The sequence below is a fragment of the Quercus robur genome, chromosome 2, assembly GCF_932294415.1.
Source record: "Quercus robur chromosome 2, dhQueRobu3.1, whole genome shotgun sequence".
In the NCBI taxonomy this organism is placed as follows: domain Eukaryota; kingdom Viridiplantae; phylum Streptophyta; class Magnoliopsida; order Fagales; family Fagaceae; genus Quercus; species Quercus robur.
In genome coordinates, this window is record NC_065535.1 from 20,531,444 (window position 1) to 20,541,858 (window position 10,415).

A 10,415-nucleotide genomic window follows, 5' to 3' on the forward strand; every position below is an offset into this window, starting at 1 on the left:
AAGCAGGGACTCGTCACGTCACACTTTCGACGTGACTGAGCCGAGGACACACATTATCAGTACCACCCGCTCTCTCATGAGCATATCTAACATGGCACCAGTGTGTTAGGAGTCAGGACTGGGGCAAGGACTAAGTGCCCCTGCTTCTTCCTCTCTTCGTTCACTGGCGCCTCCTTTTGCCTCTCTTTCTTCTTCTTTCCACCACCAGATCCATCCTAGTGCTTTTCCTTCTCCCTCTTTTGCTCCTTTTTCTTTCTTTTCATCTTTTCCCTCTTCTTCTCCTCCTTCTTTTTACTCATCTCCTCCATCTTCCTCATTCATCTCCTCCATCTTCTTCTTCCTTCTCCTTCATCTTCTCCTTCCCTCTCCTTCATCTTTTTCTAAAGAAGGTTCTTCTCTCAATATGGGCGATACTGAGGCAGAGATTGGAGAGGCTTTGAAGACGAGTTTAAAAGATACCTGACTGTTTATTTATCTGTATTGCTGATGTTATCGTTGCTCCGGCAATTTACCTTTTGTATAGGCTTGTTTAAGCCCCTTTTTGTACGTTGTAATGTATCTTTATATTAATAAAAATTGTTGCCATTTTACTTTACATGTTATATCTCTATGTTTCCAAAATGATAACGCAATGCATAGACATACAGTCTTGTAGATTATTTTTATTTTTAAACCGTGACCGATGTATAGGACTAAAGTTCCAGCTAATAAAAAGATATTGCTCCCTATTTATAAAAATAATCTTGCTCAATAATACTGGATCGAACAAATGATTCTTAGGGCTGAAACTCCCCTGAGGTAGGAACAGAAAGGATATTATGATGAGCTTACTGAATCGGCCGAGCACAATACTGCCGACCTTAGAGTACAATACTTGGGTCCTTAACCCCTTATCAAAGAGAAAAGCGTTTTTACGAATTTGTAAGTGCTGTTCGGCACAAAAATATAGCGTTTGAATCAATGACAACTAGGGCCAAAATACTTGCAAAGAAATAGGTGTAACCATAACTTTAATAGAGTTGTTTGGCACAACAATGCCGACCTGTGAAGAACGATACTTACCCCAAAACTAGCCGAGATGAGAGCGAAGTGCTCGATGCGGTGTAGGAAGTAACCATCCGAAGACATATCACCCGCAAAATGAACAGCCTCCTTAGGCTACTGAACAGTGGGGCGTTTCGCCATCTTCTTATCACTTTCACTGGCCTTAACATTTTACAGTATTTGAGCCGAGGACCTTCCCCATCCACGTAGCTGGTTTCCCCATAGGCTTGAGTCCGAGGACCATGCAAGGCCTTGGTTCTGTCCAAAACTTGCGTTTTTTCTTTTGTGTACTTGGTTTCCCCATAGGCTTGAGTCCGAGGACCATGCAAGGCCTTGGTTCTGTCCAAAACTTTTTTGAGTACTTGGTTTCCCCATAGGCTTGAGTCCGAGGACCATGCAAGGCCTTGGTTCTGTCCAAAACTTTTTTGAGTACTTGGTTTCCCCATAGGCTTGAGTCCGAGGACCATGCAAGGCCTTGGTTCTGTCCAAAACTTGGGTTTTTTCCTTTGTGTACTTGGTTTCCCCATAGGCTTGAGTCCGAGGACCATGCAAGGCCTTGGTTCTGTCCAAAACTTTTTTGAGTACTTGGTTTCCCCATAGGCTTGAGTCCGAGGACCATGCAAGGCCTTGGTTCTGTCCAAAACTTGCTTTTTTTCTTTTGTGTACTTGGTTTCCCCATAGGCTTGAGTCCGAGGACCATGCAAGGCCTTGGTTCTGTCCAAAACTTTTTTTTTTGAGTACTTTTTTGTACTTATTTGCTTTTTTCGCAGGTCAGCCCCTTGACCATGGCGGGGAGAGCTAACTTGAGGTCGGAAGCCCCTAGAGCTGCTCGTGCCGTTGGCGCTGCAGGACGTAAGCCCTGGCCTAAGTTTATGTTGGAACAACAACTGCATGTCACCGGAGATGGGGGAAAAAACCCGCGAATCTCTGCTTGCTAGAGAGTTGACTCAAACGCCACCTGTGCCAACGCGCAAGCCTTCCCACAGACGGCACCAATTGTAGGGACACGATTATTTAACGGCCTAATAATAATGTTGGGCTCGCACATGAAAGATCCCTCACAATATGATTTGTAGAGAGTGGGCTTGAAAGGCTTGCTTTTGATCACGGGGCGATGGTCCGGTCCTAATTTTAGAGGAATTCATGTAGAAAAAGGGGTTGGGTTTGAACATTTAAGCCCTATAGCGTCGTATCCTGAGGGGTTGGACTCCTCGGACTTGGTCCGAGGAGCATTAACGTCTTCCCCCGGTTACCCGGCGGTGGGTTTTTTCTGTGGTGTGCATACATCGTTAAGGTGTTTTCACCCATAGAGTCTTTCTCCTGAGGTGGGATGGGAGGCTCTACTTTTTTGGCCCTCTTTCCCAGCCCCCCCTCCAGATTTACTTACTTTTTCTTTTATACTAGCCTGCGTTCGCTGTCCTTCGTCCACGTGTAGGGTCAACCTTTCCAAGACTGATATTTATCCCATCAGTCTAATCCCAGAATTGTTGGGGATGGTTGATAAAGCCGAAGAATCCGGCTTTGTTGGGTGCAGAGTCTTATCTGGGAAGGGTAGTAAGGGCAGCTTTCCCGAGATATTTTAGATCTTCTTTCAAATTTTGTTCCTATACCTTTTTTTACCCCTCTTCTCAATGGAGTTTTGGGTCTGCCGGGGACAAAACTGTCCTCGGCTGCATCTCCGAGCCATTCTGTGCCTTATATTTTTGAGCTTGGGCCATAACCTTCTTCGGCTTGGGCCTTTGGACTCCCCATGAGCAAGTGGGCCTGGCCCATAAATTATTGGGCCCCACAATATATATAGATATATATATATATATATATAATAAAATATTACATTTTATATTTATATGATGAGCAATACTACAAACACAATAATTTTTCATAACTTTTCTCATAATAGTTGAATTGGTAAGCTCTTACTGATTTTTATTTAGACCAACTACTGATATTATTTTATTACCAACCATTAATAGCTTGCCACCTTGAGAAATGTCAAATTTTTTGTGAAATTATTTGTTTACATAGACTTATGGTTATATACTTATATGATATACTAGGCAATTTATATGTTATATATATATATATATATATAATACGTACAATTAAACAAAAAAAATCCTATAAAAAAAAGGATCTTCTAAAAATAATTTTTTTTTTTAAAAAGAGCAATTGAAGAAGAGTTGCATCACACATGGGGAGTAGATAAAATAGATTAAACAGTGTTTAGCTTTTGAAGTGTCTAATTTTTTAACCACACACGTGGAGTTGTGGAGGTTAGAATTGGAAGGCACTTGAGCTTAGCAATTTGAAAAACTCTAGAATAAAACAACTATGAGGAAAGAAGAAAAAGCTAATCAGACAGATGAATGAGAAAAATTGAGAAAATGACCAAATTGGCCAAATCGACCCACGAACCACGTTGATACCCACAAACCACTCCAACCCAAGAACAAATCAACCCATGAACCACCGGGAGATAGAGAGAAGAGAGAACAAATAACAGAGAAGTGAGAGAGGAGAGAGAAGAGCGAATAAAAAAATAAGAAAGGAGGGAATATATATATATATATAGAGAGAGAGAGAGAGAGAGTTTACCTTCATGCTACAGTGAGCTGTTATTGATAATAGCTCACTGTAGCGTGAAGGAAAATATAGCTAAATATTTCAGCTATAGCAACTTTATTGGAAGGGTTTTTTTTGTGTGGTTGAGATGCTAAAATAACTTTTGGGTAAGTTATTTTAGCATCTTTATTGTGAGTGCTCTAGCACCACACTTTACAAAACACACAATATCAATAGTTTTATTTTAGCATTCAACGTAATAAAATAATATATCCAACACAATAAACAACAACCACAACCACCACCCCAACCACAACCACCACCACCACCACCACCCATAATAACCATCACCACAGTTGAAACTTGAAACCTAGCCAAAATCAAATCACAACAAAGACCCACAAACCCACCAAGTCATAAAATCAAATCACAAAACCACCAAAACAAGCCAAAATCAAAACAACCCACACTTGGTGAAGAGCAACGAACTTGACCCACGAAACACCAATTGATGAAGAGCGATGAATTCGACCCATAACAGAATCCCACCAAACCCACAACCCACCAACCCACAGTGAGAGAAAGGAGACCCATTAGCCACCACACCAATTGAAACTCACCACTTGCCATCATTGCAAACCCCAGCCCAAAATCAAAACAGAGAGAGTGAGAGATCAAATGTTGGGGAAGAGAGTCAAAGACCACCCACGACCATAGAAAAACCGAGAGAAGAGAGAAAATCATAGAGTGGGTGAGAGGAAGAGAGAAGAAAAGAGAGGAAAAGGAGAAAGTGATAGGTTTGAAACGTTGGGGAAGAGAGAAAGAGTCAAGGAAAAGAGACGTTGGGGAAGAAAATAATTTTTTAACTAGAGGAGGAGAGATAGTATAATAAAATATTGGTTTTTATTTTTAACTTTGTGCTACAGTAAGTTGCTCTAGATGGCATGCAGCTTACTTTCTGAAACTTAAAAAAATTGTAGGTTTAAGAGCTCTTGATGTAGTGTTGTTTTTAGTGGGATAGGTGCTATTATAGATTTTTAGCACTTTTAGCATTCTTAATGTCAATGCTCTTAGGATGTTATTATGGGCTTTAGGCTAATCAAATGTTCCCATCTAGCATAGTAGAGAATGGCCCGTTTGAGAGAAACTTTGGGTCGAGCATATTAAGGCCTTGTTTAGATTTTTTTTTTCATCACTCATCACTCATCACTTAAAATACCCTACACGTTTGGCACCATCACTCACTTGTCATCACTCAATATTTTTCACACTGTTTGTGGGCCCCATACCTATTACTCGGTGTAGTTTTTTTTTTTTTTTTTTTTTTTTAGTACCCAAACTTACCAAACCCAGTGAAAAAAAAAAGAAAAATGAAAAAAAGAAACCCAAACTCACCGAACCTAGTGAAAGAACCAAAAAAAAAAAAAAAGGAAAAACGAACTGACCGAACCCAGGAGAAGAAAGGGGGAAAAAAAAAGGTCAAAAGGTGTGGCTGACCTAACTAGTGGGTCCCTCCATATGTGTTTAATTATAAAAATGCCATTGAAAACAGAGTTACGGAAACTGAAAACATCTAAAATATGTTTTCAGTTTTCATAACTCATCACTCAAAAATCAAAGAATTGAGTGATGGAAACAAAAACTGGAAACAGAGTTATTGAAATCCAAACAAGCTTTTGAATCATGGGTCCCATAATTTTTGAGTTATGAGTTATGGAAACTATAAATCCAAACACTCCGGGGGGCTGTTTGGATGGCCTATTTCCATAACTCAATTTTCAGTTTCCATAACTCATAACTCAAAAATGATGGGACCCATAGCAAAAAGGTTGTTTAGGAAGTCTATAACTCTGTTTCCATCACTCAATTCTTTGATTTTTGAGTTATGAGTTATGAGTTATGGAAACTGAAAACACACATTTTGGCTGTTTTCAGTTTCCATAACTCATAACTCAATGGTAATATTGTAATTAAACACACATAGGGGATCCACAAATAGTACTCAGCCGCACCTTTTGACTTTTTTTTTTTCCTTTCTTCTCCTGGGTTGGCTGTTCAGTTCTTTTTTTTTTTTTTTCTTCCTCTTCTTCTTCTTTCACTGGTTCGGTCTGTTCTTGGTTTTTTTACTTTTTTTCATTGGTTCGGTCTTCATTTTTTTTTTCCACTAAGTTTGGTGAGTTTGGGTACTGAAGAAAAAAAAAAATTGCACCAGGTGACAGGTATGGGGCCCACAAATAGTGTGAAAAATATTGAGTGATGGGAAGTGAGTGATGGTGCCAAACAAATATGGTATTTTAGAGTGATGAGTAATGAGTGAGGAGCGATGAGTGATGAGTGACGGAAATTGAGTGACCAAAAAAAAGCATCCAAACATGGGCTCAGTTTCCATAACTCATAACTCTATTTCCATAACTCATAACTCAAAAATGGAGGGACCCATGACTCAAAAGCTTGTTTGAATTTCAATAACTCTGTTTCTAGTTTTTGTTTCCATCACTCAATTCTCTGATTTTTGAGTGATGAGTTATGGAAACTGAAAACACATTTTAGCTGTTTTCAATTTCTATAACTCTGTTTTCAATGGCATTTTTGTAATTAAACACACATGGAGGGACCTACTAGTCAGGTCAGCCGCACCTTTTGACCTTTTTTTCCTTTCTTCTCCTGGGTTCGGTCAATTTGTTCTTCCTTTTTTTTTTTTTTGGTTCTTCATCACCTCTAATTTTCAGTCTTCAGTTCTTTTTTTTTTCCTTCTTCTTTCACTGGGTTCGAGGTTTTTTTTTTTTTTTTTTTTTTTTTCACTAGGTTTGATGAGTTTGGGTTTCTTTTTTTTCACTGGGTTCGGTAAGTTTGGGTACTGCAAAAAAAAAAAAAAAAAAAACTGCACCGAGTAATAGGTATGGGGCCCACAAACAGTGTGAAAAATATTGAGTGATGACAAGTACGGATAGGGTATTTTAAGTGATGAGTGATGAGTAATGAAAAAAAAAAATCCAAACAAGGCCTTAATATGCTCGACCCAAAGTTTCTCTCAAACGGGCTATTCTCTACTATGCTAGATGGGAACATTTGATTAGCCTAAAGCCCATAATAACATCCTAAGAGCATTGACATTAAGAATGCTAAAAGTGCTAAAAATCTATAATAGCACCTATCCCACTAAAAACAGCACTACATCAAGAGCTCTTAAATCTACAATTTTTTTAAATTTTAGACAATAAGCTTCCATCTAGAGCAACTTACTGTAGCACAAAGTTAAAAATAAAAACCAATATTTTATTATACTATCTCTCCTCCTCTAGTTAAAAAATTATTTTCTTCCCCAATGTCTCTTTTCCTTGACTCTTTCTCTCTTCTCCAACGTTTCAGACCTATCACTTTCTCCTTTTCCTCTCTTTTCTTCTCTCTTCCTCTCACCCACTCTATGATTTTCTCTCTTCTCTCGGTTTTTCTATGGTCGTGGGTGGTCTTTGTCTCTTTTCCCCAACGTTTGATCTCTTACTCTCTCTATTTTGATTTTGGGCTGGGGTTTGCAATGATGGCAAGTGGTGAGTTTCAATTGGTGTGGTGGCTAATGGGTCTCCTTTCTCTCACTGTGGGTTCGGTGGGTTGTGGGTTTGGTGGGATTCTGTTATGGGTCAAATTCATCGCTCTTCATCGATTGGTGGTTCGTGGGTCGAGTTCGTTGCTCTTCACCAAGTGTGGGTTGTTTTGATTTTGGCTTGTTTTGGTGGTTTTGTGATTTGATTTTATGACTTGGTGGGTTTGTGGGTCTTTGTTGTGATTTCATTTTGGATAGGTTTCAAGTTTCAACTTTGGTGATGGTTGTTATGGGTGGTTGTGGTTGTTGTTTATTGTGTTGGATATATTATTTTATTACATTGAATGCTATAATAAAACCATTGATATTGTGTGTTTTGTAAAGTGTGGTGTTAGAGCACTCACAATAAAGATGCTAAAAAAACTTACTCAAAAGTTATTTTAGCATCTCAACCACACAAAAAAACCCTTCCAATAAAGTTGCTATAGCTGAAATATTTAGCTATATTTTCCTTCACGCTACAGTGAGCTGTTATCAATAACAGCTCACTGTAGCATGAAGGTAAACTTATTTTATTTTATTTTATTTTTATATATTCCCTCCTTTCTCATTTTTTTATTCGCTCGTCTCTCTCCTCTCTCACTTCTCTGTTATCTATTCTCTCTTCTCTCTATCTCCCGGTGGTTCGTGGGTCTAATTGTGGACATCGGAGTGGGTCGATTGGTTCGTGTGTCGGAGTGGTTTGTGGGTATCAATGTGGTTCGTGGGTCGATTTGGCTGATTTGGTCATTAATTTGTTTGATTTCTGTTAAGTTGTGCTACGTTTGTGGTTATGGTTGAGAGGTGGAAGAGGAAGGTTGTGGGTTTGTATTTTATTTTTATTTTTTTGTGGTTAATTGTTGCAGGTTGAGAAGTGGAAGAGGAAGGTTGTTAAGGGCTAGATATATTATTATTATTATTATTATTATTATTATTATTATTATCATTATTTTTCTACTGTGGTTTGTGGTTGTGGCTAGTAGGGCGATGGTGGAGGTGGCTGTTGTTGTTGTGTTGATTTTTGTGGTGTTTGTTTATCATTATTTTATTGAATTATTTATATTATTTTAAATGAGTTGCTAAAAATATAAAGCCTTTGATGTTAGGTGTATTGTAAAGTGGGTTGTTAAAATAGATAAAATTACTTTTTAAGTTGCTAAAAGTTATAATTTTTAGCTTCCTTAGAGCATTCTCATCAAGGATTCTAAAAATTTTAGCTTTTAACGCTTCAAAAACCTACTTTATCTATTATATTACCCCACTTTAAGATACATCAAACATCAAAGTTTTTATATTTTTTACCACTTCATTTAAATAATATAAACTACTCATTAAAATAATAATAAAACAACTACACAAAAATCTATAGCAACCACCTCCTCCGCCACCCCTACCACCAGTCCACTTGCCATAACCACCATTGTAGCAACCACAACCCACCACAGCCACCACCACCACAAGTCACAGGTACCACCATGGCAACCACAACCCCCTGCAGGAAGAAAAGAAAAAGAAAAAAACCAAAGTATAACCACAACCATCCACCAAAATCACAACTAACCACCACCACCCCACCACCACAAAAACAACCAGCCACTGCAAAAACAAAATCTTAACCAAGCACTCACCAATGGTTGATCTAACCCACTACTAGAAGAAGGAAAAAAAAAAAAAAATGCAAAACCACAACCATCTACCAAAAACAACCAGCCATCAAAACAAAATTGTAACCCAAAGATCCAACCCATGCACTCACTGATCTCACCACCGTGCCTCCAAATCAAACCCACAAATCACCGCCACCGTGACTCACCATCGAAACCCACTGAAAAAAAAATTGGAAGCCACAGGGAGATCGAGTTCAGAGAGCGAGAGGAGAAAGAAGAAGAAGAAGAAGAAAAAAAAAAAAAAAAGAAGAAGAAGAAGAAGAAGGAGGAGGAGAGGAACAGCAGGTCTGAAAAGATAAGAAGGAAAAAAAGAAGAAGAGAGAAATAAAATATGTTTTTTAAAGGGAAGAAGAGGGAGAAAATTTTAATATATATATATATATATATTTTTTTTATTATAAGATATAGCTGTAGTAAGCTGTCAAAGATAACAGCTTATTGTAGCTAAGGTGTTATTACTTTTAGCTATAGCACCTTTGTTGTAACCCACTTTTTAGTGTTTTAGTTGCAAATATAGCATTTTAGCATTTATACCATCTTTAATGTGAATGCTTTTAAAGTAGATAAAATAGTGTTCTAAAAACTATAATTTTTAGCAACCTTGATGTGAATGCTCTAAGGCTTGCTAAGAAAATGTTTGGTTAGTGATTTAAAAATAATAATAAAAATTTAATATTCAATTATTGCGTTTGGGACCTGAGGAAGAAAAAAAAAAAAAAAAAAACCCTACTCTCTAAAGCTTTTTCATTGATTGGAAAATCAAACTATTTAAACCAAGTATGTAATTTCTTTTTGGTTCTATCAGTCGTAGTTTTGTTAATTTTTTTTTATAAGTATTTGAAAGCAATTTATTTATTTTTTTTATAAGTATTTGAAAGCAAATTCAGAGAAAGAGAGAGAAAGAAACTGGTGTACTCACTGTCTCTTTGAGCTACATGAGCACTTGGTGACAATTATACATTGGTGATGACATTGTTGCTTAAGAGAATTCACGTTAGCTTGTGCAAAAATTTATGTTTATTTGAACATGAAGATCTACTTTTTCTATTTTATATAATCATTTTTCAAAAATACTCATGTTAAAGTATCTATTCTAAACTTTATTTCATTAAAATATAAATTTTTCTTAATTATTTAAAATTGTTTATCTTTTATCACATATAACAACTATCATCCACTTTCTTCTTTTATTTTTGGAATACATAAAGAAAAATAAAAAACTAAATGCCAAATGAATAGTGCTGTGTAAAATTACATTGTTACTATAACAATTTTGTAAATTTACACATTTTTAGCTTGATTAATGTAGGTGATTTTAAGACTTGAATATGTAAAATTGAGTTTATTTTTTATTTTATAATGCATATTGTCTTATGCAAATGCTCTAGCTAAGTGTGCGTTTAACATTGGCTTAAAAATCAGTTTTTTTTTTACCATTTAACTTATTTTTGTTACTATTTATGGATCTCATTATATTATTTCAGCTACTTTTTAGTTTTATATATAGTACTTTTAACAAAAAATTTTCAATTTCGATTAAATAAGCTGTTATAAATAGACTC